Source organism: Rousettus aegyptiacus, unplaced genomic scaffold (assembly GCF_014176215.1).
Source record: "Rousettus aegyptiacus isolate mRouAeg1 unplaced genomic scaffold, mRouAeg1.p scaffold_m13_p_15, whole genome shotgun sequence".
NCBI lineage: Eukaryota > Metazoa > Chordata > Mammalia > Chiroptera > Pteropodidae > Rousettus > Rousettus aegyptiacus.
The window spans coordinates 55,374,463-55,397,725 of record NW_023416290.1 but is presented as its reverse complement, the minus strand read 5'-3'; positions in this window follow the sequence as shown (position 1 = coordinate 55,397,725).

The following is a 23,263-nucleotide window of genomic DNA, read 5'->3' as shown; positions in this document are numbered from 1 at the left end:
CCTTGAGCTATTCATTCAATTAAGGGGGATCTGAGTTCTTCAGCCAAGAAAATGGGGCTCTTACTTCTTTGGGATCTAGCTCAAAAGTCCCTTTTCCAATGAAACCTTCCCTGAAGTCTCTTCTATGATAGGAAAGCACTTTAGTGAATATTTGCAGGCATTAGGCCTTGTGTTAGGTTCTCCCTCATACTCTAAGTTATTTAATCCTTGCAGTATGGTGTGGTCATTATTACTACACCCATTTTTTTGCAGAGGAAACTGAGGCTCCCAGAGATTTAAGCTAGCTGGCCTTAGGACCTGCAGTGAGGAAACTTTGGAGCTGGGATTAGGACCCTGGTTGGCCAGCATCTCCTTCTAGTGTACATGTCGAATCCGTTGCTCCTTCTCTCTTCCCCCAGACTTTCACATGTGCTTGTTGTGGGGTTTGTTACACAGGTTCCCCTGGGCCCCCTATGTCTTAGCGCAATTGACAGCTCCACGCACACTCTCTGTTTATCCTTGCCCAGATGAGTAACAGCCCTCTGCAAAGTCAGAAGCTTTTGAGACCCGCCCTCTGTGCTGATTGCCTCTCTTTACATCCTCCACAGGGCTGTATCCTGACACTTAACTGGAACCCTCGACACCCTCTTACCTTCTTCCTTTTCTTTCCCGATCCATCCTCCCCCTCTCAAAGAATAAAATGAATGACTGCGTCATTTATACTTGGCAAGGAATCAACTGTTTGTGCTTCAGCCTAAAATATGTTTTAGCTGAACGAGATTTTCAAATTCTTTCGGTCGTGAAAAATGCGAACGGCTAGACAGGTGCGGGACCTGAAACACAGGGTGGCACAGCTCCTCTTCAGCCAGGCGTCGGTGACGACCCATTGGGTCCCTCCGCTTCAGCACTGCTGAGTCCGGAGACTTGCCTCCCAACGTCTTTCTGTTGGGATGCGGGACAGTCTTTGACACGTGGGCATCCCCTCCTGTGCCCCTGGTATAGTAAATGATGCCCCTATGGCCCTCCCATCTTTTCCATGGGGACCTAATATTCATGGAACTTTCAGCTGTTTGCAGTATGTACCTTCCTTGCCCTAAAATGATCTATCAATTCCATGCTTATAGTTTTTTGATTTCATAAAAGCTGGGGCTGCATTTGCCACTTTTCTCCTCTTACTGTCTTCTCTATTTTCCTTTCTCCTCATGAAGTTTCTTAATTTTGTCAAAAGGTCCGAACGCCTTTTGGTGGGTACATTTCTAGCTTTCTCCTCTGTCCCCCATTAGTCTTCCAGAGTTGTCTCTTCACAGTCAGTCTTTATATTCTGTTCTTCTTCAAAGTACATTCTTGGACCTCAGTGGTCATTTGTAATAATGATACACAGAAAATACAGGGGGGTCTGGAGGTGTGTCAGATGCTGCCTTGAGGAACAAGTGAGGCGGGAACACAGCTCCACGGAGTCAATTCTTTCTTCTGTAACTTTTTTTCTTTTAAAATGCTGTTGTGCCTTTTTCAGTACATGAGAATACTGAGGCCCAGAGATGTTTAAGTCTTAACTTAAGAATGCGAAGTTAGGAAGGAGCAAAACTTCTACTCGTTATAATTTTAATGAGTTCTCCCACTGTTTATTCAGTCATCCAGCCATCTGGCCATCCATCATCCATCCATCCACACATCCATCGTTCACTCATTTATTCATTAGAAGATTTAACACCTGACTTAAGATCCTGTCATTAATAAGTATCAACACTTCTACTCTCGTCAGTTTAAGAAGTCATTTTCACCTTTCATTCATTCATTCATTCATTCATCTGCTCATCAAATATTTTTTGAGAACTGACTATGTGTTGCTTCTAGACTATGCACTAGATAAATAAGAGTGAGCAAAAAATTAAGTCACAGAGGGTTTGCATTATAGTGTGTGCGTGCATGTGTGTGCGCATGTGTATGCTCCCTTTATGTGTGTGTATCTGGGTAGATGTCAAGGAGCTTAGAGTAGGAAAGACCAACAGTTAAAATGCCCACATTTTCCTTATTATCACGATTTATTTCCCCACCTTTTGCTGTCTTCTCCCCTCCAGAGAAAGAGAGGAACAAGTGCAGGTGTCTGGTGTTCATCTGTCGCTGATGCAGAAGGGAGAGGTGGACGAGGGCTTGGTCAGTGCAGCCCCGCAAGAGTTAGAAAAGTATTCCACATAAAGTGCTCTTAGGGAAGGACCTGGACATCACTTATTAAAAACAATTTTCCCGATGCGGGTTTGCTTCCATTCCCTTTCCTCCCCTTTTACTCTAGAATGAAGCAGAAAAAAATTCTGAGAATTGAGGCTTCTGTCAGTGGCTTCTCGTTAAGATTTCAGTGTGCCTTTGCCAGGAACAGTTCTTCACAGCTGACTGTGTTAGAGAGAGAGGAAGTGGGGGCAAAGGGCACTGCTGGCCGAGGAAACAGATATGTGAGAAAAAAGTGAGCGTAGTCACAAAGAGAAAAGCTACAGGCATCATAGTGGTAGGAAAGAAAACTGGCGACGTTGGGCCATAAAACCGGAGCTGGGATAGATATGAAAGTCAGCCTAGGAGCCTAAGTAGGGAAGTGGGCCGAGAGGTGTTTAATTACTTCCTGTCTAAGGATGGAAGGCATTGGCCAACCCAGTCTATCTTCAGATAGGGTGTGGGTTGTCTCGATGCCATACTTGGTGCCCAGCCCATCTATCATGCATGTCCATCATCTTATCACATTACCCCCTGCCCAACCAATCATAGATACATTTCTATCACAGGATAAGTGTCACAGGGGATAAGACTGTCATGGAAGAATGCACATGGGGCAGTGGAAATAGGGTCATTTCATTTGCAGAAGACCAAATGAAATAACAGCTGGACATTTTATTACTTAAGAAATGATTATGTGTAGGCATCTCATCTGATCCTTATGCCAACACCATAGGAAAGTGACCTATACTATCCTGTTTGTCAAAATAATAATATTAATGATTATAATTATCAAGGGGCAGATGAAGGAGGGCAGAAAAAGAAAGAACATTGGGACCCAAAATTCCTACACAAAATGGTGACTGTAAGATGAGTTTTAATATCACTCCCAAACCAGCATTATAAAGGTATTTCTTGAGATTTAATGTCTTTCTTCGAACTATTCTATTGCTTTATGTTTCTGTATAATATCTAATGTTTCATAACAAGATTATTATGATTTTTTATGAGTCTTAAAGAAAAGATTTCTCCATGAAAACAACCAGGCAGTGAAATGGTAAACATAAAAAATGTAGAATTAGCTCAAAAGTCTTTGAAGCTTTGCAAGAACCTGATGTAATGAACCAAAACGACCTTCTTATCTTTCTATCATTTCCCTCAAGATGCTAGTGTTTTAGATTTATATGTAAATGTTATATGGGTCTGTCATTAGGTAGATATTTGCTTCTGGATGATAAAAAGGTACATTTTCCTCTAAATTTAATTTGATTCTATTTCAATCATGGCCAATGAGGGATAGTCCTTGGAGACGAGTGTTGCCAAGTGTTCTTATGAATGTGACATCTTGTTACATGGAGAAAAAAATGCCAACAGTCTTAAAAAGTATAGTTTCACAGGGAAAATATTAAAGGCCATTTCTCAGACTACAGGATTTGTTAGTAAACTCACAGACTCCTAGAACTTAGAAAATTCCATACCTTGTTCTCTAGTTTTCTCTAGTAATTTGCAAGGCATGTTTCCAATGTTCAGCTTACACACATAAATATTTAGGCACAAAGAACAAAAATTTGTCATCCACTATTCTCCATGCCCCAGAAAGTATATTCATCCTGATTTTATCACGTGGAAGTGTCCAGTACAAAGATATACTGGAGTAATAGTTTCATGTTTTCTCTTTGCTCCCTTGTGTAAGTAATCAATTTTACAAAAGGCAGTGGTCGACCCTAGTTTTCTTTCTTTAATGTATCTGAAACAATGCTATGTTTTCAACCTAAACTGTTTCATTTTCTCCTTGGGCACACGGGAAGATATATTTCCAAATTTCCCTTGCAATTAGGTTGAGGCTATGTGACTAAGTTTTGCACATCACTATGTGTGCAAAAGTAATGTATACCATGCCTAGCCAAATACCTCCCTGTCTGTGGAACCTTCTATTGTCTCCTTCTCTTTCACGGAGATTTTAAAGACCAATCGATGAAGATGGTTGTGCCATTAGATGGATGAAGCCTTTGTAGAATGGAGCTCTGTGCCTATTCTATTGGACTATGAGGCGAGCAAATAATAGTAATTATTGTATTAATTTACTGACTTGTTTATTTCTTACAATGCTTAGTCAATCCTAATATACTTAATGGTGCCGCCCCTCTTGTTAGTATTATTTGGAGGAAAATTGTACTGCATATTTCGACTAACAAATTAATAAGAGGCCCCTCCACTGAGAGATAGCTTTCCAATTTTAAACACATGAAAAAAGCTGACCAAACATGAAAGCTATTGGAGTCACCTGGGTCAAAGATGGGAGATTGGCATGTCACCTTACCCAGAGAGTACCGGCCTCTGAGTTTTTCTTCTTGGCAACATTCTGAGGCATAGGTGCTCAACCATCAAAAACCTTCAGAAACAGTAAACAAAGGACTTTGGAAGGTGAGTCAGCAATAACAGAAGAAAGTACAGCTAAACCTGTCTTTGCTGAACGTTTAGTTTTCTTTTGTTACAAGTGTTTTCCTAATGGAAAGGAATGCCTCTTTTTTTTGCCTAAGCGAGAGATGGTTAAGATCGTTCCATTTTCTCTTGGCAAACCTCATGCGGAAGATGCAAATCCTCATGGTCTGGAACTGGGGATTAAAACTAAATATAAAGACACAGTCATAAGACTTAGCAGCCACAAATAGATACACCCTCCTACCACTAGCCTCCCTAATCCTTCACCTATGTTTCAGTAATAGCCAATTACTTGGAGTTTCCCCAAGAACACCATAGGCCGCGTGCATCAGTATCTGGTTCATGAAGTCCTCTCACCCTCGACAGCCTCCATCCCAACCCGGGTGGTACCAGGTCCTTCGGCACTGAACTGAAGGGCATTACCCCCTTGAGAAAGCCTTTTCGGACTCGCGAACTAACAAAAGCTTTTCTCCTTTGTACTCTCACAGTACCTGTACTTAACCCTTCTCCCCCAAATTATCAGTCTGCATGGTAAATATTTATTCGTGTCTTTCCAGTAGGCTAGAAATCCCTGCAGCATAGGGTTCCTGTTTTATTTATCTCTGCATCCCTAACACTGGCAAATGCCTGGCACATAAGTTCTCAGTCAGTTCAACTTGAATTTAATTGACTGACCAGGTAACAGAAGTCCCAGAAATACCAGAGCACTGCTCATGAAATATTGTAGCTTGGGGCATGGCCTGTGGCCTGCCACCGGAAGTCTCTCCTCAAGGCTGCTCTGTTTGTTGTTGAATCCATGGCCCACAGAAAGCACAGGGCGGGACTGCTGCCTAGCAAAGGGTCCCAGTGGGCAATGCGTCGTTGGATGGGGCAGGGTCTCAGGAGACTCGAGGTCAAGTGAGCAGATTCAGTCAGGCCAATGCTGACTGCTGCCGGTCTGAGCCCACGGTTTCCCGCAAAAGTCACAGATCACAGCGAGGCCAGCGGCTGTCCGCCTCAAGCCCACAGACCCTAGCGATCTGCTCAAGGGACACTGCAGATCCAGCTAGCACCAGTGGCTGGCCACCGAAGTGTGGGCCACACGGGTGGCTCGAGCTGAGGCCGCGCCTGCCCACGAGTGCGTGGCGCTGGGAAGGCGCGGGTGGGGGGGGGGCTGCCTGCCTGGCAACGCTCCTCTGCAGGCCAGTGTGTGGGTCCGGTGGGGTGGGGTTCCGGGGTGACGCGGGGTGACGCGGGGCGGGGCTGGCCGATCTCACCGGCCAATGAGGACTCAGAATCGGCGTCGGGGGCGGGGTCAACCAGGCAAGATGGCGCCCCCCTGCGGCCGGGCCCAGAGCGGGGCTGACGAAGGAAGGTGGCGCTGTCCCTCCAGCCCTCGCTCCGACGCCACACAGCTCAGCCCCTCCCGAGCTGCTGCTGCCCTTCTAGCGCCCGGGGTGAGTGTCTGCGAGCCAGCGAGTCTCCGCGCGGGCTTTTTAAGGCGACGTCTGGGTTTTCGGGTTCCTTCTGTCTCACCCGGTTGGCCAGAATCCCCGCTGATTTTCATTGTCAGATTTTGTGGGAACTCCTCTCCCCGAGACTGGACCTCTGGGCTGGGTTGCCCCTGTGTGGGGGCTACGGCCCCTCGCTCCTTCAGGGGGGGCCTCTGCAGCCGCATTCTCCCTGCCGGTGCTCAGCCCCCCATGCGTGGGTGTGGGGCCAGCTTACGTCGCATCTCTGCCCCTCCTGTTGGTCTCCATATGGCTTTTCCTTTATATCCTCAGATGTATGTGCTGAGATCAGCTAGAGTTCAGGTGATTCTCCACCTCGTTTGTATCATAATTTGGTTGTAATTTTAATGTGGTCATGGAAGGAGGCGAACTCGCCTTTACGTAGCCCGCCATCTTGACCGGGATGGCCTGGGGGAAACTTAGTTGCATTTCAAGTAAGCGGGAGGCATTTTAATCACAAGATTGAGCCTACCCAAGGTCCAGTTGGGACATTACAGTTGGTAGCAAGGATTAAAAATGATTCATGAAGATTGGGGAATGTGGTCAGCAAGGCGAGACAGAAAGGAGCAATTTAAAGCCCATGCTCATGGAAGGAGAGAAAAGACAGCGCAGTGTGATGTGGATCCATCAGCATGTCACGTTGCAAAACAAACAAGCCAACCAGAAATCAATTCCTGAGCAGCCATGAGAGCACAGGGTTTGGGGTGAAAAACAGCAGGGCTTTGTGTAGAATCAATATCATCAGACTAGTCTGTTTTCTTTCGCTGTCAGAGTGATAGAAAAATGGAAACACACAGTCTATTTTGACTTTGCTAAGGCTTTTGATTTGTTTTGATGAAAATTTCCTCAACGAGGAGGATAATTCAACAGATATTTTTGGAATGCTCACTGTGTATTCTAGGAAACAGGTATACTGTGATAACCATTCTCCATCTGTGAGAGATAAACACTCTTGTGGGGGACAGTAATATGTGAGCAGGTGGCTAAAATTAGGGTTAATGGATTTTAATCTAATGAAGTGCAAACTACTATAGTAGCACATATTTAGAGCTTCTAGAACTTTCTGAGGGGGTCTAGGAAAGCTTCAAATAAGGAAAAAGCTTGAGAAGTTGTTAAAAATTTGACCAGAAAGCGAGAGATAGGGACTTGAGAGTTAGAAGGAAAGCATTTGTTTCTAAGACTTAGCATAGGCACATAAGCATGCAAAAGCTACCGAAAATGACTTGTTATTCTTCTCCAGCTCCTAATAATTTGGCCTTTGTAACTAGAGAAATGACCATAGTTTTCAGTCCAAGAAAAATAAAGTGAGATGTTTAGTAAAAGACAAAACAAAGAAAAACGCACCAGGATGCAGTATTGTCCTCCTTTTTGATTATTTGCTTACCATTATAATCTTACAAGCCCACATAAGAAATCAATAAACCCTACAGATGGTGGCTGTCAATATACATTTTTCTCTACTGCCTGATTGACTACCCCTTCCTCACTTGCTAGCAAAGGAAAGAAAATGATATCATGTTTCAGATGATCAAGGGACAACTGGCCAGGGATCGATCACTTTGTATGATGGCCATCAAGGTTTTCAGAAATGAGATCAAAGATATAGCTAAAGACATTGTTTTGGATGTTGGTATCAGGGAACATAAGTGCGTATATCATTCTGCTAGGTCCCTGGCCTCTGCACTTCCTTTTGTGCTGCATTTTGAAGAGTAGACACAGACATAGTACCTCATGAATAGAAATGGCTGGAACAGGTCACATGGGCAAGACACCAACAATTTGTGACAAGTAGGGACATATTTTTTGCTGTGTGTTTAATAATTTTATTGTTACAGCAGCCTGTAGTTAAAAACAATACAGTTTCTTTAGTGAGAGGTTTAAGTGGCTAGTTTTTTTGTTTCTATATTTACTCATAAGAGGAAGCGTAAACTCACATTGTCTGGACAGAAGGAAATAGATTAAACCCAAAATTTGGACCTACTTCCTTAAAGGCATATCCTGGGTGGATTCGACATCATACACAAAGGCTCGGGAAATATAAGGTAATTGAGAAATTTGCAGTGACCTGTCAGTGAATATAAAAACAAAACCAAAAAACTTTGAGTAATCATATAAGGGTGGACACAGGTTATGGGGGAGATTGCAGAAATGAGGCTAGAAAAATGGGAAACAATCAGATTATGGAGGTCTCATGTATACCATTCTGGGTCTTCTCAAACTCCTCACCTTTATCAAAACCTTCTTGTGCTGTGTTCCATTGTCTGGATGCCCTCATTCAGTCATTAATTGATATATTCTTTTCTTCAACCTTTTTATTGATATCAAACATGCATATGGAAAAGTATGAAATTGGATGAATTCTCACAAGTCGAACAGGCCCATGTAAACAGCTCTTAGTTGGGGAAACGGAGCATGAAAAGCGCCCCAAGACTCCCTTCGGAACCTCGTGGTTGTCATTCCCCACAGAGTAGCCAGGATCCTGGCTTCTAACACCATGGGTTAATTTTAGCTGCTTATGAGATTCCTGTAAATGGGATCGTACAATATGTGTCCTTTTGGGTCTGGTTTTCTTGCCGGATGTTTGTGGGATTTATCCTTATTGTTGCATGTAGCGCTAGTTCGCTTATTCCCACTGCTGTGTAACATTCCATCACATGAACATACATCCGCTTATCCATTCGACTACGGATGTCCATTGGATTTATGTTATAAATGATGTTGCTTGAGCATATATTTTGCTAAACATGTGTAGGCATTTCTGTCACATATATCCCAAGAATGGACTTGCTTGGTAATTGGATACATGTATGTTCAATGTTAACAGACACCGCTAAACTGTTTTCCGAAATGGACGTGTAATTTCTAGTCCCAAGAGCAGTGTATGAGAGTCTTCCCTTCGGTTCACTTGCTGCACCTGTATTGCAAGCCTGTAGTGCATGATATTGATCTGAGCCCTGTAGGGATGGAGGGAAAAAGCAAACGAGGTGCTTGTCCTTGAGGAGCGTAGCATTTAATCGGAGACACAGACACAAACAGTTAATAACTGGGCCTAGCGGAGAGAACTAACGGCTCTAAGAGGTACAACAATAAGGCGGGGAGAAGCCCCGTGGAGAAGGACATAGTGGCTGGCTTTCGTAGAGTGCTTGGCTGTTTACTTTTCATATGAGGTCACATGGTTTCCCATGGCTGAGTTGGTGGGTGGTGGAGTTTGTATTATCTCTATTATCGGCAAGGTCCTGCAAAGGCAGCTCTTGTAACCTTGCCTTCTATAAACTCTGTGGTCTCATGGAGGCACATTTTGAGAATAATCTGGGAGCATAAGGCAGGTGTGTCATGAGGTAGAAGGAGCATAAAAGTGGGACTCAAAAGCTGAATTTCATGCAGTAGGTTTGAGATTTCTCATCCTCCTAATTTCCCAGAGGCTCTGTTTTCTTATTTGTAAGAAATAAGAAATAATAACGTCTACTTCACAGAACAGTTCTGAAGAGTATTGTCCATTGACTGGTAATCAGAATCATCAACAAATGTCTTCTCAACCCAAATTTGGCGTAACTGACCACAGATAGACTAGATGGTGGCAAAGAATCTAAGTGTCTTTGTGGACTTGAAACTAAATATTTTATGTTAACTCTGAATGTGATGTTTAGTTGGATAAAGGAAAACTGCTGTAGAATCCTGGCTTTGTAAAAAATAGGAATATTGGATGTAAGAACCCTCCAGTGAGTTTCCTTTCATGCCCACCCCTCTGCCATTTCCAAAACAGAATATCAATATTGCCACAATGTTTAGGGCTTGTTAGGTCCCACAGTTCGTTCAACATATGTGAGATCTCTTGAGAACATCGAGAGTGAGTCAGGTATCTTAGGATGCTGAGTGGATTGGTGACTAAGACCCGAATCTGAGAACAAAGTAACATATGAAGATGAAGGGAGAGCAGCAACAGAAATAGGGGTGAACGTTTCTCTCAGGCTTATTAAGAGGGAGCTCAGGTGGATCAGCCATTTGTCCCTGCCATCCCCATCATCTTCTCGCTCTATAATGAAGATGGGAGGAAGGAGTCCTAGGCATCTTTAAGAAGATGGAACTGAAGGTGAAATGAGTTTTGCTTCAAAGGGATTGTAATGTTTATATCCCCCATTCTGAGTGGTACAGGACTCCAGAGAATACCGGCGGAAGCAGAAACATTGGCAAGAGAGGAAGGGTATAGCATCTCATGTGCCGGTCGGGTATCTGCTTAGTCAGTGGACCTGCTGGTCTGGCCTGAGCCTACCTGAGCAGGTGGAAAGTTCAGGGAAGAACTGCCAGGCAGAGGGTCGGTGGTGCAGCTTCCCTCTCCTTCCACTGTTTTGCATCCAAAGATGTATGAATTTCTTCCACACCTAGGCAGACTGGAGTTGCCCTATCCTCGACTCTGGCAGCCAGGCACAAGGATGCCGGGGGCACGAGGCTTCGAGGTGCACACACCACTCGTGGTGAGAGCTGGGGGGTGGGGGGGGGGAAGGGGCAGTGATGGGAAGAAAAGAAAATTGTCATGTTGATGGGCAACCAAGTTGAGACAGCTCAGTACACTCATTCTGTGGGGTTACAATGAAAGCTTTGGAGGGGGCAAGGATTCTTAAGATTTCTACAGAAACTCACAGTCGATGAAATGCGTCCAGCAATAACAGTAAGTCATTTATTAGATGTGCGCCCATTATACTGTGTAAATTATCTCCGATTTTCACAACAGCCCTTCATGGTGTTTTGCTCATTAATTTTCCGGATGAGGAAACTGAGCCGAGAAGTATTAAGAATCATGATCATGTCACACAGATAATAAAAGAGCAAAGCTAAGATCTAAATCCTAGTCAAGGTTGTCTGCCTTCGAAGCCCATGTTCTTTCTTGTAATCGTCTCATCAATCATATGAGGTCAGTGATATTTTATCCCCGTTTTTTTCTGATGAAGGAAGGGAGGCTAATAAAATGATATGACATGGGAACAGCAAGAACTAAGGCTTAGGGACCTACCAGGCTGAGGTTCCGGAATGCCTCATCTCTCTCACCTGCCCAGGTTATGCCAAGAATAATTTTATTCTTTCCAATTAGTATCAAACTGGGTGCTAAATAAATGCTCACCGCATATCGACTCCATGACTCACTGACTGGAGGCCCTACCAAGGGAGGAAAAAAAAAATTTTTTTTTTTCCTTTGGAAGCTTATGGAAAAGAACAGACAAGGATTTTTCTGGCTTAGTGTTTGAGCTGGGAGATGACAAAGTGATCTCTTGTGTCCCTTCTCCAGCCCCCAGATTTGATGATTCAGAATGATTTCAGGGAAATAGGATTTCATTTTAGCCGATTCCTTTAATTAGCAATTCTGCAAGCATTCTGTGTATTCCCCCAAATTATGAGTCTATACGAGGGGAACTTCAGATTACACAGTTCTTTCAGAAACTTTATTGATTTTTTTAATTGAATCTTTATAGGATTTTTATTTTGGTTCACACACATAAAAACAAGCAAAGAAGTGCAATTTGTCTTCTGTTTTTAATCTTTACCAAGCATTGGGAAAGAAAGAAAAAATATTTTATGAAAGTAATAAGCTTTCCTGGGGCTCTTGCTAAGGGATTCATTTTTCTCTTGTTCCAGAGAAAAGAGCACATTGCCCCAAATATAACTGTCCGTCTGACCGCATGTTCCGAAGCCAGATGTGTGGGTCTTTATTGTACCTTCTGTGGGAGCTTCATGGAACGCTCCCTTCTGTTAATCTCTATGTCTGCGGCCTGTTCGGGAGCCCGCGTCCCCAGGCGCTGGGGTGGCAGCCGTTTCCGTCTGCCTAGCTCAGTGCTTCGATGCGAAGTGACTGCGTCCATTCATGGGACAGTGGGGCAGATGCTCCCTGATGAATCCTGGGTGCCAGACACAGAAGCAAGGGGCTTTAGGAGCTTGTAGTGCGGGGCTGCTGGAGTCTGTTTCCTAGCTCAGGTACAGGACTTTGCTACTCTACCCAGCTGTTTTCTGCCAGGTTAGGGGCTCAGGTTAGTTTCCTGTGGCTGCATACCGGGTGGCTTAATACAACAGGAATGGATTCTCTCACAATTCTGGAGGCCAAAGTCCAAATTCAAGGTGTCTGGCAGGCCACCCTCTGTCTAAAGACTCTGGGGGGGAAAAGCCCTCCTTGCTTTCTCTGGCTTCTGGAGGCTCCAGGCATTCCTTGGCTTGTGACAGCATCACTCTGACCCCTACTTCCCTTTTCCCAGGGCATCTCCTCTTCTCTCTGCCCTCTCTTCTGTCTCTTATGAGGACACCTGTCGCTGGATTTAGAGCCCACCTGCATGGTCCAGGGTGATCTCATCTCAAGATCCTTAACTTAATTACATCTGTAAGGACCCTTTATCCAAATAAGGTCCTACCCATAGGTTCTGGGGCATGGACGCATCTTCGGGACTGCAGAGGGGATGGGCGGGCGGGGGGGACCATTCATCATTCACTACACACTGTTATATAAGGAAAAAGTCAGTATGGTTAAGGTGTAGGTTGTCCAAGGTTTCCAGAGAGTCAAGTTCAGAATTGTGTACGGGCCAGGGAAAAAACTCTGATTCTTCTCAAGAAGTCACCTGTTATCTGGTCCTGGATTGTCATCTTGAAGATGACTCATTCTTCAGAGGTCACTCCTCGGGGAGGGCGTGGTCTGGAAAGCTCGCAGTAGTGACTGCTGCAGGAGTTTTCTTCTCTTTCATGCTTTGAGGTTATTGTGTTTCCTAGGTGAGCCCCGAGGCTGATGAGATGGGCCTGGGCTTAGTATGGGGATGACTGAAGAAAGGACTTGCTGCGACTAAAATTAATTATTTTAAAAATCCAGTTGCGTCGATTGCATTTAAAAGCGCGTGATTAGGAAATACGCGTTGTTTCGTATCCTCGGTGGCATGCTCTTGCCCACCAGCTGCCCACCCCTCAATGATCTTCCTTAGGCTTTGAGCCAACGCTACGTTTTCCTCAGGTGCCCCCCCCCAGGGGTGGGCATGGCGAAGGCGCCAAGGCCCGGCTGTCGCTGCCTAACGTGGGCCTTCGCCGGGGGCAGCCTTTGCTCCGTAGCACCCGGCGGGTTGCCCGAGACGTGCTCAGATCTCCATCGTGCATCTTCGCTTCTCCCTGCCCAGTCCTGCCCTCTGTGAACTTCTCGTACTCCTAACTGCGGGTCAGCGCTGCTTCCCGGAGGATCCAACCAACGCACTCACGAGTTAGGAATTCAATTTTAATTTTTTAAATGGGAGGATTTGTGGGCGTGGACCTGAGGACATTTATTGGCTCGTAAAATAATAGTCTTCAGGTGAATTACACACAGTATTTTAATATTGCTTAAAACAGGCAGCCGCTCTGTAATGATGGTGTTGCTAAGATGCCTCTGAAACTGTTGCTCAAGGACTGCGTGAGAGATTATTTCAGCGAGAATAAGACAAATTGAGTGAAGCATGTACATGAAAATTAAATTAGAGAAAGTTAATGGCACAATATTTGGGCCTGGCATTCAGGAGAGGAAAAAAAACTAATAAAAGTCACACAACCATAAGTATGTGAGAAAATGATGCCTAAAGGGATCCATAATTCTGCATTCTAACCCTCAGTCTCGCAGCGACCTCAGCGAGGCTCCTGCTAGGCCCGAAGGGAAGGGGGCTTTCTGAGGAGCAGGGGGCCTTCTGAGAAATGCAGCCATTACCCGCAGCCCCTGGGGTAGCGTGTGTAGCACAATCTCACACTCAAAGGGAGAATTCACACAGCCAGCTTCTTCCTGCAGCTCGAAAAGGTGTGTAGCAGCTAAAAGTACAGGGATATCAGCAGGCAAGACATTCCAAGACTCTAAGTGGGTGATGATGAAGAAGCATTTCAATGGAGCAGCCTCTCCCTGCTTTGAGTAGAATTTAGCACATGGGTCCCTGGCTTACCAGCACATCTAGGCCGTGGTGCTGTTAATCAGGTTATTTCAGGTACCAGCATACCCTGACCAGGCTGGCATATGCTAATGAAAAGAAAATAGGTGTATATGGTCATAACAACCTGCTCTCTCTTGTTCCCTCCCTCCCTCCCTCCCTTCCTTCCTTCCTTCCTTCCTTCCTTCCTTCCTTCCTTCCTTCCTTCCTTCCTTCCTTTCCTCCCTTTATCCTTCTCTTCTCTCTCTTTCTCTCTCTCTCTCTCTCTCTCTCTCTCTCTCTCTCTCTCTCTCTCTTTCTCTCTCTCTCACACACACACGCACACACACACACACACACACACAACTTTCAGAAGCACTTTCTGGTCCATTATATCAATTTACGTTCACTAAACTTGAGGCAGTAGGGCAGGTGTCATTATTCTTCGGCTGCCCAAGAGAGATTGGACCTTAGTCTGAGGTCACACAGCTGACTAGTGGCAACCTGGACAAGGACCAGGTCATCTCACATTTGGCTGGTATTTAAAGTAGTAAAATGTAATGGGAGAGGGAAAAAGCAAACATTAAATGTGGAGCCAAGAAACAGAGATTCTAGTTGTGGCTGAGGTGCTGATTTGCTGTGTGACCCTGGGCAAGCCAGTCACGTCTCTGAGTCTGTACTTTTTGCACCTGCATTTTGAGGGACTTGTACCAGATGAACTGTGGATTCTAAATGACTGAGCATAGGCTACTGACCGTAGTAGACTCAGCCTTGATCTGCGGGAGGGGTCGCTGAATTCATGTTCATCCTTTGGCTGCCTTGGCCCTCTCTGGCCCTACACAGAAGCATGTCCTCTGCACAAACTTGTGCTGTGAGACAGGTTTTAATCTCTTCATTTTATACATAAGAAAACTGAAGCTGAAGGAGGTGGTGAGATTTAGCCATGGCCAGAAAGTCATGGAAATAAACTTTGAACTTCAGATTCTAAAGATTTAGAACTTTGGGCACAGAACAGAAAAGTTGGACAGTGGTTAGCTGTGTAAGACTATTAGACATTTTATGTTTGTGCATTATTTGGATTGAAAACATGCAGATCAAATACAAATGAGGATCAGAGAGGTTAAGTGTTAAAATGAAGGTCGCAGGTAGTAAGAGGCAGAACAAGGTCTGAATTGAGGCGTAGTTGATTGAAAAAACTCTACCTGTTAGCCCTCTCTCCTGCCCATGTCCCCCTCCCTCCTTCCCTCTCTTCCCTCCGTCTCTCCCATAGCCTGTTACCTCTTCTCTCTTCCTTGTCTTCCCTAGTCTCTTCCCTTCTCTTTCTTTACTTTCTCTTCTGCCTTTTCCTGTATTCCTTCCCCTTGTCTAAAAGCGCACCTGAGTCCCCGAACTCTTGCAAAGCTCTCAACACGTCCACCTGGAAGGGTTTGACGACCATTGCCGTCTCTGCTGAGTCCTGCCCCTCACCCAGCACCTGCCACAGCCTGTGCCGGTACCGTTTTCACACCCTGGTGATTTTTTTCCCCTGAAATTTAGGGTTGGCATTTCTCACATGTGCAGTCTAAACTCTGCAGGGCATTATTTTTAGAACTATCATTTTAGGAGAAGGCAAAAGCCTTGCTCGCTTTGGGCAGATTTCATGAATCCCCAGGAGTATCTGGATGAAAAGCACTGAAAAATAATTCTACTCTTGTGTGATTTAATAGTTTCTTGACTCAGTAGGTACATTATTTTGGTAAATTAGGATAACAAAAGTAATAATTCTTTTTTTTTTTTTGTAAAAAAAAATAAGAAATATAAAAGAGCACAGGAAGAAAAAGGAAGTACCTGTGATAACCACCACCTTCTAGAGATCACCATGCTGAACTCATCATGTCTTTTCTCAAGTTTTTTTTATGCCTATGGATGTATGTTCCTCCTTGACAAAATTGAAGACATGATGTATATATTAATTTTTAACACTTTCGTTTTGACGTTCTATACACCTTTTCTCTAATATAACTTTAAATTGCTGCATAATATTTAGATATGTAGATAATACTGCAATTTGCATGAAATTTAGTACATGCTTTAAATGGCTCAAAGACATTATTTTTGAAGAGTGGCCAACATGAAAAGCACTCTAAAAATATTTTATACTGCATCCCAATGACCATGTGGCAGAGATGACATTTATGAATTCAACACATCCTGTTTCTTGGTCCTCCCATCTAGTCCTATGAAAACGATATTTTCCAGTCCCCCTCAAGGTTAGATGAGGCCATGAGACTGGTTTCTGGCCAGAAATGTCAATGGAAGTGAAGTGTGTTATTTTCTAAAGAGGCAAGAAAAACCACCTTTGAGATTTTCCGGTCTATATTTTGCTGCTCTGATCATGGAAGCCTTGATGTGAGATGGTGAAGTCACAGCATGAAGCATCTTTGATCACGGAGACCCATCATGGAGCACAAGTGCCCTGGAGATCTGATGTAGGGAAAACTATGGAAGAGTGAGAGATAAACTGATATGGGCAAACACCTGAGATTTTGGATTGTATGTTTCCCAGCAGAGGGCTAGCCTATCCTGACTGGTACAGACCAGATATGGAAGTGACCTAATATGATGCAGACTGTTTCTTCTCTGATGATCTCAGGATATAGCAATTACAGATTATCATTCAGCACTTATTGACTGAGGATTGTATGTGCAGGCAGAGGGTCAGCCCTAAAAGAACACAAAGTGGAAAGAAACACAGTTCTGGCTCCCAAAGCAGCCAAATGAGGATGGCATAGATTGTAAAAATTAGAAAAATAGAAGTGCTGTCATAGAGGACGCATAGCTTCTTATGGGATCACAGAGAATGGGGTCACTTTTGAAAAGGATCCTGAGAACTTCAAACTTTGACTAGGAGATGACCTCGTGTGGTAGGGGAAGATCATTCTAGGCAACAGGAATGGCATATGCAAGTCACAGAGACTTGAGATGACATAGCACATTCGGAAAGCCCTGCATGTCCTTTGGTGGGGAATGGAAGACAAACTATATTATTTCCAATAATAGGAAACTCATTACCTTTCAAGATTAACTGTCCCATTCTTAAGTGGATCTTATCAGTAGAAAAATCTTTCCTATGCAAAATGAAATGTTCTGTCTTCTAATTTTTCTTGACATGGTCCTTACTTTCCTCTTGAGTTATATAGATGAAATTAAACTCTTTTTTTTAACTTAAGAGTTCTTCAAATACTTAAGTCTCTCTTCTTGTCCCCCCAAATTCTATGTCATTTTCTTTTTCTGGTATTAGTACCAGTCTTTCAAAGGTGGTGTGTAAAATCTTGCACAAAGCCTGACATAGAGTAATTACTCAGTGTATGTTTGATGAATGAATGTTCAAATCAATTCAGAGGTAGTCAGCAGTAGTCAATGCTCAGTGGAAAACCATGAAGGATCATAATTTATTATACTTATTAGTTAGCATTTATTGAATACCTATAAAGTTTTGCCAGGCAGTTCACCAAGTTCTCCACATGTGTATCAGCTACTTAATCTTCACAACAACTGTATGATATGGATACTAATATTATTTCTATTTTGGGGATGAGAAATATGAGGTTTATAGAAGTGAAGTAGCTTGCTCAGTCACAGAGCTTTTAAGTGGTAAGAAACAGGATTCAAATTCATGCCTCTTGAACTTCAGAGCCTTTCTTTAACTGTTTTCAAAGTGCTTTATGATCTCATCTGAGTCTTCTGCAAACAGTGTTAAGTGGGCATTTAACCTCATTTGAGTGCAGTGAGCATCATCAGAGAAGCTAAAACACTTGCTCAAGGTCACACAGTTTGCTCAGTTTGAAGCTAGGATTAGTCTACTTTCAAAACCTATGACTGTTTGATCTTTTTATGCTATTCTGCTGAGAGAATGACTTAGGTAGTATTTCATCAGGATTTTTCTAATAAAGAGACAGAACACCAATTCAATTTCTTCCCTACCAACTCTTCCCTTTCATTATTCCATTCAGATCAGCCTCCAGTGAATGAATTAAAAAACCAGGAGTGAAACTGGTTAATATCATTGAAAAAGTTTGCAAGTATATCTATTGATGTCTGGACTAAGGACCACCTTTCCCATCCCTCTGAGATTGCTTACTGCTCTGCGGCAGCCCCTGTCAGGGTTGGGTAGAGGGGCTTTCTCCCTGATGTTGGATGAGATGAGGTATAGCAGAAATCACTTTTAATTAGTTTTGAATTATTCATTGGTAAAGTGGCAGGAAATTAAGCAGTGGGACTATAGAATTATGGTTACTGTTTGTTGCCTGCTTTATATGACATACCCTGGGCTAAACGTGTTATATGTAATCCCCATGAAAACCTAATGAGATGGCTGTCATTAACTCCATTTTATAAATGTAGAATTCAAAGATCAGAGGAGTGAAATAACTTGCTCAAAGCTCTGTAGATAGTTACCCAGGAGGAATTCACCCATGGCAACAGTGGCACCATTGAGTTGTGGTTGACAGCTGATGTGAGTGAGAGTTAGGACTGCTGGGTTAGAGTCTGGCCTCCCCACTTAGTCGAGTGTGTTAATCTCCTTATGCCTCGGGCCCGTCACCTAGAAGATAAGGGGCAATAAGATTGCCTACCGCAAGGGTTATTTTTCCAATTAAAGGAGAGAGTGTATGGACAGTTCTTAAGTAGAGTACCTGGTATTGATTAAATAGAACATTAATTGATGTGATTAACGGAGAAGTGGTTAAATGCTTCCTCACTTTTTTGGAGGGTTATGAATCTGATCACAGAAGTCCAGTGAAAAATAGAGATCTGAAAAATAATCTTAGATGAACTTTTGACGATTCCTGGATTTATGCCTACATCTATAGGCATCCGAGGGTTGATAAATTAAAGGTTAATGTTTCCAGCAAATGACAGAATCTCCCAAATCGGAGATTTTAGAATTGACGATTCTCTAAGTGTTCCTCATTCTTCCTTCAGGGTACTGGCTTAAGACAAAAACAAAAGCAGAAAGCAGAAAACAAAAACCCTTGTGTAATAACTGCCTCTTCCATCAACAAACGACTCTCATTTCATGCTCTGGGGGATTGAAGTCCCCTTTGTGCCTGGAGCTCAGTGGGATTCTCTGCTCATTGTGTACTTACCTGTTCAGCAGCCATTCCTGGACTTTCCGTCTCAGCTCCTTCGGCGTAATTATCTCTCCGTATTATTTCTACCCCATAAAAATGCATACGACCTGTCAGTGTTGAGAAAGCAGGGCTGTATTTTGCTGCCGGGGCTTATGTTACACATTTTTTCCCCCTCCCATTTGTGGAAAAACTGAGAGTGGCATGCAATTTTATATTAACATGTAAACGTATCCTTGAGGGCTGGGATGGGGATGGGGGTGGGGTGGAGAGAGAGAAGGCACGCTCTATCATTTCAGCACCAAGGACAGAGGCAGGACATATGGGGCTCAAGCGCTGGTGGAATGAACGAATTTTGTAAAATAGGCAAAGGAAACTTCCTTCCATTATTTGACTATGCATTTATTTAGGCACTATCCTTTGAGTGCCGATTATGTGTCGTTACTGTGCCATGCGTTGGAAGTTTAACTTTGAACAATACATATGGGGTCTCAGCTGACATGAAGCATATAATCTAGTGTGTACATCCGTTAAATATGGTAGAGCCAATAGACCCAGTTTTCCTTAGCAAAGCATGAGGCTAAAGCAAAATATTGGCATGATGTTGGCTACCTCTATCCACCTACTCATTCTTTTTTTTTATTCATTTAACCACAAACATTTATTGACAATCTACTCTGCGTTATGTTTGGAACTGTACCAAGTACAAGGGTTACGCTAATGCAAGGCTACTTGACTTTGGCACTGTTGACCATAGTGATAATTCTTGGTCATGAGGGGCTGTCTTATGCATTGGAGAGTGTTTAACAGCATCGATGGTCTCTACCTACTAGGTGCCAGAGCACCCCTAGTCATGACAACTAAAACTATCTCCGGATATTGTCAGATATCCCCCGAGGAGCATATTGCCCCAGTTAAGAACCACTGCTATGATGAATAAGATGTTGCCTCTGACATCAGTATGAAATAAAAAGCATCTTAATAATATTGATAATACAATAACAACCACGATGTATGAAACACCTCCTTTTCTTCAGGTTTTATGCCAGGTATATCATCTTATTTAATACAATAATTCTGTGATGTGAGTAAATATTTATTTATGGGTTTCTAAATACTTATAATGAATAACCCTATTCACAATGATTTCTAAATGTGCTAATTACAGATTTCTAAAAGCAAGAATCAACATTTAAAGACTAGAGGAATTATGGAACTTACATTCTAAGAAATGGTAGAGGATAAAAATGGAAAGAGTATTTTCGAAAAAGTGTTAGGTTGTTTGGTAGAGTACAAGTGCCAAAGCAAATAATTCTTACATGAAAATATATAGCTAAATTTTTCCTTTCTTTGTGTTTTTAGTTTGTATGGCTAAACTCTCTACTCATTCGGTATTTCTTTTTAATATTTTTTTAGCGCACACATTTTTATGTTTATCTTTTAATTGACTAAAACCTTCCATTGTATCTTTCCTATCACTACTAAGATGAGTATAACAGGGTGTTTTCTGGGCTTCATGACAATAATTAGCAATTGAGTTTCAGGGTAGGAAGTTACCTTAGTTGCACTTAATCCACAATTTTCAGTCTTATTGCTGAAGAACCCAAACCTGAATCAGGGGAGCCGGTTTACAGCCTGTGAACCAAACTCAGCCTGATGTTTGTTTTCGTCAGTGCAGCCTTATTGGAAGACAGTCATACTCGTTGGTTTTCAGATCGTCTGTGGTTGCTTCAAGCTACGACAGAGCAGATTAATTATGACAGATTGTATGACCCTCGAAAGCTAAACTTTTAAGCGTCTGGCCCTTTATGTAAAACATTTGTCACCTCTTACTCTAGGTCACACCACAAACCAAAGCTGGGGGTGGGGATGTCAAACATACGCGTCTCTTACTGGGCAGCAGTGCGGTGGGGCGGATGACCCCTGAGCTCCAGCGTCAGCCCTGGAGGCAGGCCTGCCGCTTCCCTTCACAAGCTGTGTGGCCTTGAACTTGTAACGTGATCCCTATGAATCCGGTTTTCCAGCTGAGTAAAATCGGGATGAATACACCCTACCGTTACGTCGCGTGGGTTGTGAACATGTGATAAAACCTCTGGCACGTACTCGAAGTCGATGTCGTTAAAATACAACGCCCTTCATGCGTAATAACCATGACTTTACTCATTTATTCAATGAATATTTATTTTTTGAAAAAGCCCAGTGACTGCTATGTGCCTCGGTAGGGACTGAAGGCACAAGAAAGGTAATGACAGACAAGGCCTCTGAACTCTGTAAATTTCAGCCAAGCAGAGAGCAGATAGGAGAGGCTCCTAACACAGACCTTACTCGAGCATGGTCTCCCGAAGGTGAGGATGTTTAATCCAAGACCTTGAAGAAGGGTAGGGATTAGGAAGACAGAGGATAGGAGAGAGGTCATGTTCTAGGCATGTTCTAGGCATGTTCTAGGCAAAGGGAAACGCGAGAATAAAGGATTTAGGATTAGCAGTAGATGGTACCAACTGGCTGAAGATAGGGGAGAGAATCACATCAGAACATAGTTTCAGGGATGCTTTGTTGGATCAGTGTTGTCATGTGGCCAACCTGGGTCTGTGTGCCTATTGACTTCCTGGTACAGAAAGCAGGGAGACATCCAAAAGCGCTTGAGTGCCAGGGTAGAATGACATCTATGGGGAAAAGCAAATGTAACAAGAGCTCTGGCCCCGAATCTTCTCTCAGCTGCAGATGGCGGAGCTCCAAGTGGGCTAGGTGGCCTTTGTGAGAAGCAGCCAGCCTGTAGTGGGGGGCCCTCAGTTTCCTCATCTGGAAAAGAGAGGTGATAAGAGAACCACATAAAAGGTTGTTGTGAGGGTTAAATAGTGTATAGATTTGGGGTCCAAGTATGGGGCCTCGTATATAGTGAGGTCTCACAATGGTTGGGGAGTATCATTATTATTGTTTACCATTATCTAGTAACTCAAGTTTTCTACATGACTTTGACATTCTTGAAGGCTGTACCGGCATGAATCACAGTTGGCGTGGGCATTGCTTGGGGGATTGAACGAGTCTCCAAAGAAGTTTTTCTCCTAAAACTACATGTTGTGATCTATTCGTATCTTGAGAAATTAATTCACTGGGAAGAGGGACAGAATAGAATGGGTTAGAACAGATGATAATAGGTGCATCACATGTAGTAAGGATAGTAATTATTTCATAAAAGTTTTGTATTTATTTATACATATGGGTGTTCGGTGGTAACTATAACATGTATTTCTGATTGTGGATTGCATTAAAACAAATAACACTTTTGTTGAAAACGACTGGCCTAGAGGCTCATGCAGCTCCAGATTCCGTGGCTGTCCTCCTGTGCCCTCGCTGGGTCCAGCATTGTGCCTTGTGTCACACGACACTGTTACCCTGCTGACTCCCAGCCAGCTGGCAGTCCCCTGGTGGCTTAGAGTCTCCTCCTCACAGCTGCCCTTTGGTTTCTTCATCAGCCCTGGCTTGTGTTTTAGAAGGGGCTAAGGAAAGTGAGCCTCTTCTGTAGAAGGGACTCATTGCCCATCAGACTGAAATGGATGCCACGCTGGTATCTTTAGAGGTCTCTGGTGGGCTCTTCGGTCTGGTCCACAGGAGAGTGGAGTCATAGCCTAGAAGGTAAATGGGCCATGTCCTAGGAGCCGAGGAACTGTGAACGGTTTGCAGTTTTGGGATGGGTTTCTCTGCAGGTGTAATGAACCCCTGTAATTCCCTCTTCTAATTGTAGTCTCTAGTGTTGACATTATGGTCTGTAGACCAGGGATTTGGAAAGAAGAGATTTATTGGGAAAATATCAGGCAACTTTATTCCCCCTACCCTGGATGCCTAAGGGGGAAAAAGAAGGAAAATGTGTAAAATGTATATCTTTAGATACAGATGCACACATATATCTGTTTATAGATATGGAGAAAGAGAGAGAGAAACAGAGAGACCGAGACAGAGAGAGAGACAGAAGAGTGCAGTACCTGCTCTATTTTCGGCACTGTCCATTGCCAACAATAGATGATTATCTAAGTGCTATAACTGGCATGGTCCAGAGGAAGACAGGATTAGAATCGGACACTTAAGAGGTTCCTGCTCTGTTGTGTGACCTTGGGCAAGACATTGATATATTCAGAGCTTTGATTAGTAATAAAACTGC